This window comes from Cervus canadensis, chromosome 6 (genome assembly GCF_019320065.1).
Source record: "Cervus canadensis isolate Bull #8, Minnesota chromosome 6, ASM1932006v1, whole genome shotgun sequence".
Lineage (NCBI taxonomy): Eukaryota > Metazoa > Chordata > Mammalia > Artiodactyla > Cervidae > Cervus > Cervus canadensis.
In genome coordinates, this window is record NC_057391.1 from 78,309,871 (window position 1) to 78,323,875 (window position 14,005).

General features: G+C 41.5%; 1 protein-coding gene across 15 annotated transcripts in view; it reads left to right on the top strand.

Moving 5' to 3' along the window:
• Positions 1-14,005, top strand: part of RGS6 (regulator of G protein signaling 6) — a 589,904-nt gene that overhangs the window by 197,483 nt on the left and 378,416 nt on the right. The gene's annotated exons all lie outside the window — the stretch shown is intronic.

The following is a 14,005-nucleotide window of genomic DNA, read 5'->3' on the forward strand; positions in this document are numbered from 1 at the left end:
TGACCATCTCTATGTCTTCTTGGAAAAATGTCTATTCAGGTTCTCTGCTCATTTTAAAACTGAGTTGTTTGTTTTCCTGATATTGAGTTGTATGAGTTCTTATATATTTTGGGTATTAACCCCTTATCAGATATATTGTTTGCAAATATCTTGTCCCATTCAGTAGGTGGCCTTTTCATTTTGCTGATAGTTTCCTTAGCTATGCTAAAGTTTTTAGTTTGAAGAAGTCCCTTTTTTAATTTTTGCTTTTGCTTGCCTTGTCTAAGGTGACAAATCCTAAAAAATATTGCTAAGAATAATATCAAAAAGCTTACTGCTTATGTTTTCTCCTAGGAGTTTTATGGTTTCAGGTCCTACATTTAAGCCTTTAATCCACTTTGAATTTATTTTTGTATATGGGATAAGAAAGTGATATAATTTCATCTTTTGCCTGCAGGTGTCCAGTGTTCCCAACACCATCTATTAAAGACACTGTCCTTTCCCCATTGTATAGTCTTGTCTCCTTTGTTGTAGATTAATTGACTATGTAAATGTGGGTTCATTTCTGGCTCTCTCTTTGATTACATTTGATCTGTGTCTTTTTGGTTGCCAGTTCAATACTGTTTTGGTTACAGTAGCTTTGTAGTATAGTCTGAAACCAGGGAATGCAATACCTCTAGCTATGTTCTACTTTGTCAAGATTGTTTTGGCAATCTGAGGTCTTTTTGTGGTTTCATACAAATTTTAGGATTATTTGTTTCTAGTTCTGTGAAAAATGCCATTGGTATTCTGATGGGGATTGCACTGAATCTGTATATTGCCTTGAGTGGTATGATCAGTTTAATAATATTAATTCTTCCATGAGCTCATTAATCCATGACTGCAGTATATTTTTCCATTCACTTGTGTTGTCTTCAATTTCTTTCATCAGTGTCTTGCAGTTTTCCAATTCCAGGTATTTTGTCTCCTTAAATTTATTCCTAGGTATTTATTCTTTTTGATGGAATTGCAAATGGGATTATTTCCTTAATGTCTCTTTCTGATAGTTTGTTGTTGGTGTAGAAATGCAAGAGATTTCTTTAAAGTAAAACTTCCTGTAAAGTAAAAACAGAGCATGTAAAGGAGCATTTCGTTTACTACACCATTCTTCATCTTTAATTTTTAAATTGTGAGACTTATGTCATCTGAGTACAGCCTGAATACATTTTAATATTTAATTGCTTAATTTTCCCTTAAACTGTGATTTAAAAACAAGTGATAATTCTTAAGCTGGGTTTCATTACTTTGGAAACAATGTTTTCTCATAGAACACATTAATGGTTTTTAAATGTGAGGTAATGAAAAAATTGTTTTCACTTAAAGTTGCAGCAGAATTCTAGCAGAGGATACAATTAACTAGGACTTTAAAAAAAATAAACTTTTAGTTTTGAGGTAATTGTAGATTCATGTACAGTTGTAAGAAGTCATACAAAAAGATCTCGTATTTCCCTTTGCCTTGCTTCCCCCACTTGCCATGGTAATGTCTTACAAAACTATAGTACAATATCACAACCAGGTGTGACAATCGGACGATTCACATGGATACAGTGACATATAAAATGGTTAGCAGACATTTGATCCTGTCTAAAATGTCCAAAATAAAGCAATCAAAAGGTCCTTGAAATCTGGTCCTACCTGAAATGTCCATGCCAAATGGTTTTGGACAGGACGAAATGTCAAGAACTTTTTGGCATGGACAAATGTCTCCATGGACATTTTGGACAGGACCAAATATAACCAAATATCAGGTACCTTTTTATGTGGACCAAATGTCTTGGGCATTTTGGACAGGACCAGATGTCCTGCAAGAACGCAGAATGGTTCCATTGACACAAGGCTCCTTTAAGTTTTTATTTATAGTCATACCCCCTCCCTCCAGTATCTGACCTCTGGAAATCTGTTGTTTCTGTAATTTGTCATTCCAAGAAGGGAATCCTACAGCGTGAAACCTTTCAGTGCAGTTTTCTTAGCACAATTGCCTCATGATTTATCCAAGTTATTGCATGTGTATTTCATTTCTTTTTCTTTCTGAGTATTATTCCATGATGTGGTTGTGCCACAATTTGTTTCTTCAACCATTGAAGGATATCTGGGCTATTTGCAGTTTTTGCCTATTAGAGAAAAATAAGTAGGACTTTTGAAAAACAGAGGTATAGAGATACTTATGACTGTGTTTTATTACAGAGTATTTTTTGGACTGGGGAGAGTAAGATTAAAAGCATAGAGTCATTTAGGACTAAGACATACATTAAAAACTATGACAGTCTAACTCAAAGTAGCTTGATTCCATAAATGTAGTTTGCAGTATTTAATCAAATTTATTATTGGCCAATGTCCATCAATACAATTTGTGCCCATATTTTCATTTCTACTCTCAACCTAAATGATTACTCAATATATACTAGAAATATTTGCTTTTATTAAGCACTGCTCACACATTGCATTGTTTTTGTTCAACCTGGCAATGTGAAAGCACATGATTGTGTTGATTTTTTGCTGCCAAGTCCAATAGTTAGATGTTTTAAAAGCATTACATACCCTTATGCACTTGGAGTCTCTGATGAAGGGGCTTAATTAAATAAGCATTCCATTATGAATAGAAGTGCCAGCCCAGGCTAAATCCATGAAATGTACTGTTTATTGATGGATGCTAGGTAATCAGTCAAGGGACACTCAGGAACGTGGTTACAGCGGTAGGAAGTAGCAGGAGCCTGTCTGCTCTGCATCGGGCCCATAAAGGATCTGTGTGCATTTGCTCATGTGCCACGTTAGCTTTGGCAGGGACAGAAAATCAGATGACTGGCGTCTTGTCTGCCCAGCAGATGATTCTTCTCATGGTCATTTGCTGATGTTGCTTTTAATGTAATTCACAGAATTTCTAGGCAGACATACCTTTGAATGGCCAGTAAAATGTAATCTGTTCAGGAAATTTTTCCTACAAGGTATAAGTTTTAAAAAATATGTCTGCTTTAACCTCATAACAATCTTTTGAAAATATTGTTAATTCTCTTTGGACCTTATTTAAAGTTGGGGAAATTGAACCATAGAAACCAGGTGGGTCTGGGAAAACTTCAGACAAAAGATAACGAGTTGAGTCTTGCTTGCCCTAGAAAGTGGGGAATCTAAAGAAGAAATAGTTCCAGAGGATAAAAATTGACAGCTTTGTTGAAGAGGGAAAAAAGTGAATGAGATGATTGGGTTGAAAACTCCCTGAAGGCAAGAATTGTCTTTCATCTGTGCACTTGTTACCTGCTTAGAGCCCAGCTCCTGGAAAGAGTTCAGTAAATGTTTGTGTGATGCATAAATAAACAAAGGGATGAACAAACAGACTGAAATGATTTTTTATGTTGTTACTAAAAAAGCCTTTCTCAGACTATTCAGTATACCTTGCCCTGATTGTCTTGTTTGTGTTGAGTAGCTATGGCTGCATAGCAAACTACTCCAAAACAGGGTGACTTATGCTAACAGCGGTTCTGGAGGTTCACTGGGTTCAAATCCTGGTCATCCAGGGTCTCTCTCTTGCAGTGGGAATGGAGTTTCTGGGGGCTCCACTTGGTTACAGAATATCAAGCCTATCTCTCCCTCCATATGGGTCTCAGGGATTCTCTTCTTCCTGTGGCCTTTGCCACAGAGAAACTCTACTTCGAAAGGGGGGGCTGAGGTCTCCTGAGTACAAAGGTGAAAGCTGCCAGGCCTTTCAAAGGCTTTAGCCTGGAACTGTCACTGTGCTCCTTCTTTAGCTTCATTTCTTCAAACCATCATGGGGTCCAGCTCAGCCTTAAAGGAGTGAAATAAACTCCACCTCTTCATGGCTCTCTACCTCCTCACAGGGCTCCATTGTGGTTCCCAACAATCTCTAGTACCAACTGGGTGTCCTACAGTCCATATCAACTCTGATTCTACCTGGAGCTAGCACAGACCCTACAGGTAAGGGCTCTGTCCCATAAGACGCCCCCCCCCCCCCGCCCACTGCCACCCACCCCAGTCACCAACCACAACTGAGATAGTCCCAAGCTATCCACCTATCCACCCACCCCACTGTGAATTTGGGGTTCCCCCAACCTACTCCAGGTTTCATAACTCACTGGAATGATTCATAGAACTCAGCGAAGTACTATATTTAGGTTTACAGTTGATTGTAAAGGATATAAATAAACAAGCAGACAGAGAGAGACATGGGATGAGTGCCAGAGGATGCTGAGTGCAGGGCCCTCTGTCTCTTCATGGTAGGGTGTGCTGCCGTCCTCATACATCGTGTTCACCAAACCTCATTGTTGAGGAGTATTTATCAAGGCTTCATTGCCTAGTCATGATCGATGATGTCATCAGCGATTGGTGGTTGAACTCAATCTCCAGCTCCTCCCTACTCCCTACTAAGCAGGGGATAGAGCTGAAAGTTCTCACCTGTAATCAGGTGTGGCCAAGCCCTTACCTTGAAACTACCTAAGGGCCCACTTTGAGTCACCTTGATAACATAAACTCAGGTGTAATCCAAAAGAGTTCATGATCAAAGACATCCCCATCCCTCAGGGAATTCTTGACACTGTGCCAAGAAAGAACTGGGACAAAGACAAACTATGTACTTTTATTATACCACAGGGGTGATGACAAAGAGTTTGTGGCCACTTTTAATCCACCACACGGTCCTCCACAAACTCAAGTTGGCCTGTTACCTGACACAAAATGGACGGCATCTTAAAAGTGGCTGTGTTCCTCTCATTGCCTTGGAAAATGGCCCTACTGTGGATTTTCACTGTCCCTGGAGCAGGCTCCCAAAAAGCTGGTGATATTCCTCATGTGCACACATGTCAGATACACACAGGGATTTATCAGAATCAGCATGTTGAATTGATAGGCGTGGAGGAGAGGATGGTGATGGAAATCCTTGTGACAGGTCTCGGTGTTGGACCCTGGATCCTAGTCATGGCGCCTTGCCAGCGTCCTCCTTGAGCACCCTAGCCCTCATATCTGCTAGGCTCTGCCTGGACAAGATAGTAAATGATTCTGGTTTCCCTGCACTTGACTGTCTACATCATTTCCCTCCTCACCCCTGTTTTCCAATCACCCAAGCCTGAATCAGATGTCCTAGTTTTGACCTTGCTTGTTTTCTTCTGCTCACAGATTATTATTCTCTTGGACTGGATTTCTGGCCTTCCAACTCAGTCATCTTATTCTGGCTTCTCAGATATTTCTTTCTTTTTTAATCTGATCTTGCTAAAAAGCTATTTTTGGGTTTGGCTGCAGCTGTGGAGCATCATTACCTTACCAGGTCTAGCTTGGAGGCTCCCCTGGGGTTTTCTTGCTGGAGTCTTGTCTTTTGAGGATTTCCTTGTCTATGTTAGCTATAAATGTATAATCATTATTTTGTCCTGAGAAGAACCTTATTATCTACATTCAGATATTTAAAAATCCTTAAATATCTGCATTTCTCTGCATCTAGAGTTTACTTTTTTTTTAAGGGACATTTTCTGATAAGCCACCAGTGGTAACCTGTGACATGGTCCATCTACCTTTTGAGTTTAATAGTAATCTTGGTGAGAAAATTTTATCCCCTTCTCTCTCACTTTGTAACTGAAATCCTCAAGAAACATTTGTATCTCTCCCACATCCCAGAGCTAGCTTGGAGTATGGCCTCGGGCAATAACCAACTAACAGTGCCTTGAAGACAATTCTCTGGGGAGTTAATTAGGATAGACTGAATAATTTAAGAAGCAGTTTTGGTGAATCAAATAAAGATGAGAATTTCAATGTCAAGGGTTAAAGCATCCTCTCCTCTGTCATTTCAGCTCTTACCTCTATTTTCTTAATAAACATTAAAGAAAGGTAGCCCAGTTTTATACATTTGATACTAGTAATTAGTTTGGGTGCTTACTGTGGGCTCATTGTTGGGCTAGGCTCCATGGAAGTTTGAGTTGTGATTATAAAGAAAAAAATTTTTTTAATGTATAAAATTCTGGGCAATCTTTAAGACCCATCCTAGAAGCCACCATCTCTTAAAAGTCTGACTGGTATTCTCCAGAGTTGGTCATTCTCTCATCCTTACTCCTTGTAACTTTTTACACAACCAGACTATAATTTTTCAGGCATCGTCTTGTAATTATTTGCAATTATTTGTTTACCAGCCTGTCTTACCCATCAGACCTGCTTAACTCAGTGGTGGAGACTGACTTAGCCAATCAGCTTAATTAAGCACCTGAAATGTGTCAGGACTGAATTTGGTCTGTGTTTAAAAGAAGGAAGGCAATCCTCATTTTGGTTATTTCTCTCTGTTTGTTTCATTTGTCAGTCATTTGGCAGCTGTGTATCCACCTGACATGCTATTTGTCTTACCCACAATTAAGAAATCTAAGCGTTTTGAAGAATTACTTGACTATGATTGTGGGTAAATGTTCTCTAAGCTTTGTTAACACATATCCAGTCAAAGGTTTCAAAGCTAGACCTGCTATGTTTGTAGACTTGTCTCTCTCAGAAATATCCTGCACCAAAGGCTTCTGATGAACATTTTGGGGCCAGAGACATGACTTTGTTGATCTCAGGATCTTCAGCAATGTTTTGCTCATTGAGCACATTCAGTGAGACTTAAGTAGACATTTCTCCAAAGAAGACATACAGATGGCCAATGAACACACAAAAAGATGCTCAACATTGCTTATTATTAGAGAAATACAAATTAAAACTACAATGAGGTATCACCTCACACCAGCCAGAATGGCCATCATTAAAAAACCTACAAGCCATAAATGCTGGGGAGGGTATGGAGAAAAGGGAACCTTCTTGCACTGTTGGTGAGAATGTTAAGTTGATATATCCAGCATGGAGAAGAGCATGGAAATTCCTTGTTACTGTTCAGTCACTCGTGTCTGACTCTTTGTGACCCCATGGACTGCAGCACACCAGGCTTCCCTGTCCATCACCAACTCCTGGAACTTGCTCAAACTCATGTCCATTGAGTCGGCGATGCCATCCAACCATCTTGTCCTCTGTTGTCCCCTTCTCACCCTGCCTTCAACCTTTTCCAGCATCAGGGTCTTTTCTAATGAGTCAGCTCTTCGCGTCAGGTGGCCGAGATTCCTTAAAAAAACTAAAATTAGAACTACCATTTGACCCAGCAGTCCCACTACCAGGCATATACCCTGAGAAACCATAATTCAAAAAGACACATATACGCTAATGTTCATCTCCTTCCCAGAAGACCACACCTAGTTGTTCTAGGGTTGCCTGGCATGATATTTTAATACTTCAAAAATGTTGAGGCTTCAGAGTTAATCCTATGGAGGCTTTTCCATTTTCCCTGGTTCTATGGGAACAAACATAATCATTAATTAGATCTCTCAACACAGAAATTAAAGTGGGAATGTGCCATTTAATATGCTTCCCACGTGTTTTAAAAATAGCTTAATTTCTCATCTGTTTCTTGTATATGTGCAGCGGTTGAGTTGCAATCTTATCCTTTGAGTTTTCCAACTGCTGGGGTAGGATCAATGCCTTGCTCTGGATAGCATTTAACACGATTTCACAAAAATCTTGGCCCTAAGCATTTTTAAATGATAAACTTCACAGTGTCTTGGGATCTTGAACTTCCTGGCCTGTGGACAAGAGATTCACTTGGCACAGTGCTAACTGGCTGCTACTGTGAGCTTCACCCAAAGACATGGGCCTCAATTGTTTTAGCTGGAAAACATGAGGATGGACTTGAATCATCACCAAGCTCCCTTTCGGCTCTAAACTTCTCAGAGTCCTCCTTTCTCCGGCTCTGTGCCCTCCATATTCTGGCCTTTCATATCTAATATTATGAATTTGTCCCCACTTTAAAAGCCGTTTATAGGATGAGAAAGAGTTGAGGAATAGTTAACAAAATGTATTCTGAGAAGCCTAATTCTTTTTTTTTTTCCTGCCAAACTTCTCTTTCCTCCTCTTTTTCCAACACTTTGAGCCAGGGGGTGTGGGGGGTGATTGGATGGGTGGGTGGCTGTGGGTGACTGTGGTGATACTGATAATTCAGAGAGGAGTAAGGAATACAGGATTGCAAGGGTTCATAACAGATGGGTATATGGTGTCATTTTAGGAGGGTTATTAAAATAGCATCTGTTTTCCTGACTTGTAGAATGTCTTAAGTGTTTTGGCTTAAAACAATTGTGCAAATAGAAAAAGGAGGAGGAGTCAAGGAAACATAACTAGAACGTTTTTACATTATCTCAATTTTCTAGTTGTTCCTGAGCAGTAGTGTTCACACCTACCATATAGGGCTGTAGAAGGGATTTTTCCAAAAGAACACATGTAAGGCCTCCAGTATTTAATTTAATTTTGACTGCAAAGAAATTGGTTGCACCGTTTTTCTGGCAGTCATTAAATTTCCCTCCTCTAAATCCTCCTTTGCTGGAGCACCTTTTGCCCCTTGCCTGAGAGACTTTGTCTGCCATGTCACAAATGCAGTGGGTTGGCGCAACCTGTCTCCTGAGGAATTATATCAGACTTGGGACGGATCCAGTTCATGCTCCCAGTATCCCCCAAAGGAGATACTCTCTGTGTTGATAGCTATAGAATAGGAACTGACCTCGTACCTCCAATGCAGAGTGAATATATGGCTTACGTTGGGTGTTCAATAAAATATTTTTAACTAAGAGAACTGAGGTGTGAGGAAGTGAAACTTGTCAAGCTTGTTTAGGAAAGCTGTCTTTGAACTCCCCCCCTCCCCTATTCATTGGAATATGCATGCATGCATGCTAAGTCACTTCAGTCGTGCCTGACTCTTTGCAACCCTGTGGACTGCAACTCACCAGGCTCCTCTGTCCATGAGATTCTCCAGGCAAGAGTACTGGAGTGGGTTGCCATGCCGTCCTCCAGGGGATCTTCCAGGCCCAGGGATGGAACCTGCATCTCTTATGACTCCTGCATTGGCAGACGGATTCTTTACCACTAGTGCCACCTGAGAAGCCCTCATTGGAATATGCTGCCCATCAAATTGTCACTTTGGTGGATTATTGTGCAAACATTAAGTTATGTTGACCTGTTTTCCTTCCTTCCTTCCTTCTGTGTATCTGTTTTCCTTACATGCTAACTTAAGGACCTACTCTCCTGATAGATGTTATCCTGTGTAGTTTCTATGTGAAATGGATAGAGGATGTCTTAGACTATGACTTCTCTCATTTTTATATTCCAGCTCCTTTGTCTTTCTAACCCCACCCTGCATTCCTTCCAGTGAAGGACAGTCATTTGGATGCTACTAGCTCATGGCCCTTGGTGAGGGGCCTGCTGAAACTCTAGAGGATCCTCCAACTCTCAGACACTACAAACTGAGGTGCAAACACTGGCTGTCAAGCCAGAGTTCCTCACCGGTTTCATTCACATTTGTACTGGGGGCCTTACATGTGTTCTTTTGAAATCCTTCCTACAGTCCTATATGGTAGGTATGAACACTATTGTAACACCACTACAAGTCAAGTTTACACTCTGAGAACAGGAGACACAATATAGAATCTTTAGATGCCAAGGGCCTGCTAGATACTCTGAATGAGAAGGTAACTTATGTCACCTGTTACTGAGAACCAGAATACAAGTGTGAGACTGACCAAGACCTCTGCAGAGGTGGAGAAGGTTGATATCTTTCCAGCATCCTCATGAAAATGGACATCATGAGTAGACTAAGGGTGGTGCCTTCATCACTCTCCCTGTGGTCCAATTATATCTGCATCCTCACTGGTGGAAACACACTTCATTGCAGTGGGTCTTTCCCTGGGTTTTCTTCCTTGGAGGGAGAACCCTTCTGTCTCAGAAGCTCCATCTCCCCGTGCCCTGGTGGCTAGAGCAGGGGTCCGTTACCTAGGCTTGGCGCATCAGGGTTCTTATTCTGGACTTGGCCCCTGAGGAAGGTGTTGTAGAGAGGTTTTAAGGCAGCAGCATTGCTGGGCAGCAAGAAGCTGCCTGCGGGCCAGTGGGCCATTCTATAGACAGGTAGACCTTGGGGCAGCCAGCCTTAGTTTCTGCCTGGGTCTCTAACCCTTCTGTCAATTCTGTCCTTCGGGTCTTCCCACACATCCCTTTTCTGTTGAAGGTAGCCGGATAGAATGTCTGTTGCTCACAACCAGTGACCCTGTGTAATCCAGTCTCAATATTGTGTGGTTTGCGTAGTCGCCTGGCGTAAGCTACCTTCTGCTCAGGCAGTTTAGCAATGTCTGTGGTCCACGTGCATCTCTGTTAATTTAACTTTTTTGTTGAAAACTAGTCCCTTGGGGGGAAGCATGATTATTTTGGTTTGTGTTTAATAAATAGAAAACAGAGAAATACTGTTGGCACTGAGCATTAAAATATAAAGCAATGAAGTGGCTGATAGGTAAAGTCTCAGCTAAGCTCCATAGGTTTATTTGTTTATAGTTTTTTCCTATCCGTTCAACAGTAAGAACTAGGGAAATCCGTGAAAGAGAGAAAGCAAAGCAACCAAGAGGATAAATGCTTAAATCTTTCACACTCATTATGAGAGTACTTCACATTTCTCAGGCAAGTTTTTTTCCATCCCTTGGTATTAACTGCCTACACTTGCATATTTAAATAATAATTAAAAAACCCAAAAAGTTGGTCAGGCTTTTCTTCCCCATTTGACTCTCTGTTATTTCAATTCAGTGAGACTTGTTATGGAAACCATTTAGAGTTGTAAATGCTACTAATTCATTCCAAAGTAAAGATGGGAAATTCCCTCACCAATTCCAGGTTAAAAGGTCCTGACATTTCTTGATGGAATTGGCCTTGAGTGATCATGTATTAGTAACTATCTCACTCAATACTAAGCTGTTCCCCCTGGAATGGCTTTATAACAAGGTAGAGAGAGGCTTCATGGGCACCAGTGGCCATAACCAGCTTATTGAAAAGCAAATCAAATTCACGTTTAGCTTGAGTGCTGGGTAAGATCTTTGGTAGGTGAAAAAGGAACTAGAACCCTAATACTGTTTCAGCTATTAGACATCAAGTCTTCAGAGTTGAAAAAGGCTTTATAATCATTTTCATTAGTGGTTTCTCTCCAAAGCCCTGGGTGTGACGTGACAGGCACCTTTGTCTAAGAAAACTGTGGTTAGTGGGCTGGAATTGACACAATGCTAATTGGTGATGAGCCGGTGAGAGCATCGGAGTGAGGGCAGAAGTTTTACTCCATAGTCTGGTGAACCATGTTGTTTTCTCTATTTTTAGAGGCCTAGGTGGGAGGAGGAAAGGAGCTGATGAGTATTAGTGTTATAATTTAAATGGGCAGAAATGATTTCTAAAAACATCATTACAAATGTTGACAGAAGTCCATTACAGAATTAAAACAGAGTTAAGAATTCCCTGATGGTTAAGATTCTGTGCTTCCAATGCAAGGGTCAAGGAACTAAGAGCCCAAGTGCCACACAGCTGACGAAAAGTATATATAATAATAATAACAGCAACAAAATGAAAGCAGGGTTTCTCAAAACAGTCACCGACAGAAAAGCACCCCTGATGGCAGTCAACCTGTAGCCAGCAACCAAGATCACCTTTGGCTTTGCCCCTTTCCTGAATGGCTGTTTGTACTGGCTTCTTGTCTTGACCTGAGAGTTTGCAGCTTTTGAGAAGACTGGACTTTGACCCTGGGAAGAAACATGACCCTCTTTGCAGTGGGCTCCTGGCAGGCCTATCTCCATCCTTCATTCATAATCATGGACTTCACCCCTGATGCCTTCACTTTGACTTGAGAGAGGTTATTGGACCATTTTAACTCCCGTGTAACATGTATAGTGGTCCTTATCAAGACAGAGCAAACTATCCAAACGTGCTTTCATGATTACTGTTGTGTGCAGATGGGAAGCTTTATGAGAGCAAAGACTGTTCTTCTCTATTTACATCATAAGCCAGCATCCAGAGATGTGGGCATATTCTGAGTCTGTACTGTTGATCAAAGCCTTCACCTGGAATTTCTGGGGCCATTCGCCCACTCAGTAGTTGGGGACATTGGCACAGTGCAGGGGCCTGAACACAGGTCTGTAGTGCCGTATTCCTCACTTTGCTGACTCGTCTGTGACACGGGAAGCCCAGTCATCGCGCACATCGCATCACCCTGAGGCCTGATTTGAGGACTCTTACTCCCCCAGGGCTCCCTTTCTCCTCAGCCACAGCCCTGGCACTGTTGCATCCATCTGCCTCTTCCAGTGCTGCTGTTTCTCAATCCTCTCTGGCCAGTGGCCAGTCACAGTGCCCCAGTGGGTCCAGTAGGGACAGCTCTGAGTTTCCACCACTCTTGACAGGAGTTGATTTTCTAGGCACTATCTTAACCTCTCTAGAGCTGCAGAGAGGCAGAAAGCTCTGGTAAGTCTCATAGTTGTCATCCTGGTGGTTTTCCTAGAGCTTGTCCTCCTCTGGACAGTGAGGAAGAACACTGGCCACGTCCTTGACTCCAGGTGACTTCTCTTGTTCCCAAAGATCTTCCTCTCTGGTGTTCCCTGATGAAAAGCCCATCACTTCTCATTGGCTGTGTCCCCTCTTGGGTTCCTCCACATGTCAATCTTGAACACATCTCTGAATATTCCTGCACAGGACCTGGGACTCAGAGTAAACTTGAGTGCTAGAAGTAAATGTCTTGCACCCATGTTCCATAGGGTTCCTTATGGACTCAAATTACATTCCTAGATTACAGATTTTATATTTTAAAAAATTCCCAAAGGATCCGGGAGCACATTGGATCCTTAATAAATGCTTGTTAACAATGGAGAATCCATTAAATATATATCCAAGTATTTTTTTTCTTCCCCCCTATTGCCCTCTCTTGATCCTTACTATTAACTTCCCTACTTTGGGGAGTCACTCAGACAGCACTTTCTAAGAGAGAAGAATGGGTATATTTAGTAGTCATCAGATAGTTACTGTTATGCTTCCATGCTACTCTCTGCATTCATCTCAGCCGATCCCCTGCTCTTATCCATAAGTCTGTTCTCTGTGTCTGCATCTCCATTGCTGCCTGTGAATAGGTTCATCAGTACCATCTTTCTCGATTCCATGACTGGGGCTCTGTAACAATCTAGACGGATGGGAAAGGGCGGGAGGGAAGTTCCAGGGGGAACTTGCTGAGTTTTTCAAAACCGTTAATTGTACTCGCTTAAGGCTAAATTACATGTTCCTGTCTTCATACAGCGGTGATGATTTTATAAATGCTGGTTGGATAGCGCTGTAATTAGTGGGCACCAGCTTCTATTTTGGTGACAATTTATTCTTATACCACATCGAAGAAGTTTCTCTTTCCTGTGGTCACAAAGAGGTAAAAAAATAAATGACATCCTTTTTGATAAGGCATCCCAAACAGTCTAAGTTCCTATGAATTATAAATGAAAACTTTTCAGTGATTAAAATAAAGATCCTGATGCCCCCATTCTCTGTGTCATTGTTTCTCGAGGCCTAACATGCAGATTACTCAGGGAAGTCCCGTGGGTCTCTGAGATCACTTCCATCTGTTTCATGCTTTTTAAAAAAATATATTTAATTGATTGATGATTGCTTAACAGTGTTTGTTTGATATCTATCATACATCAGCATGAATTAGGCATAAGTGTACCTATGCCCCTTCCCCCGGAACTTCCCTCCCACCCTTTCCCATCCATCTAGGTTGTTACAGAGCTCCAGTTATGGAATCTAGAAAGATGGTACTGATGAACCTATTCACCGGCAGCAATGGAGATGCAGACACAGAGAACAGACTTACGGATAAAAGCAGGGGAGAGGAAGGAGAGGCTGAGATGAATGCAGAGAGTAGCATGGAAGCATATATTCTAGTATATGTAATATAGATAGCCAGTGGAAATTTGCTGTATGTTTCATGAGTTTTTATGATGTGAAACAACAGGAATCAAGGGCAGTAGCATTTCAGCTGCTTTGAGGAGAGGGGCTCACTCTTCCCAGGAAGAGTCAGCAGCCAATTACTGATGGTCAGAGCGGGCCCCCGGGTCCAGCTCCTCAGTGTTAGTAGTCGTGGTCCCCTAATAGAACCTGGTCC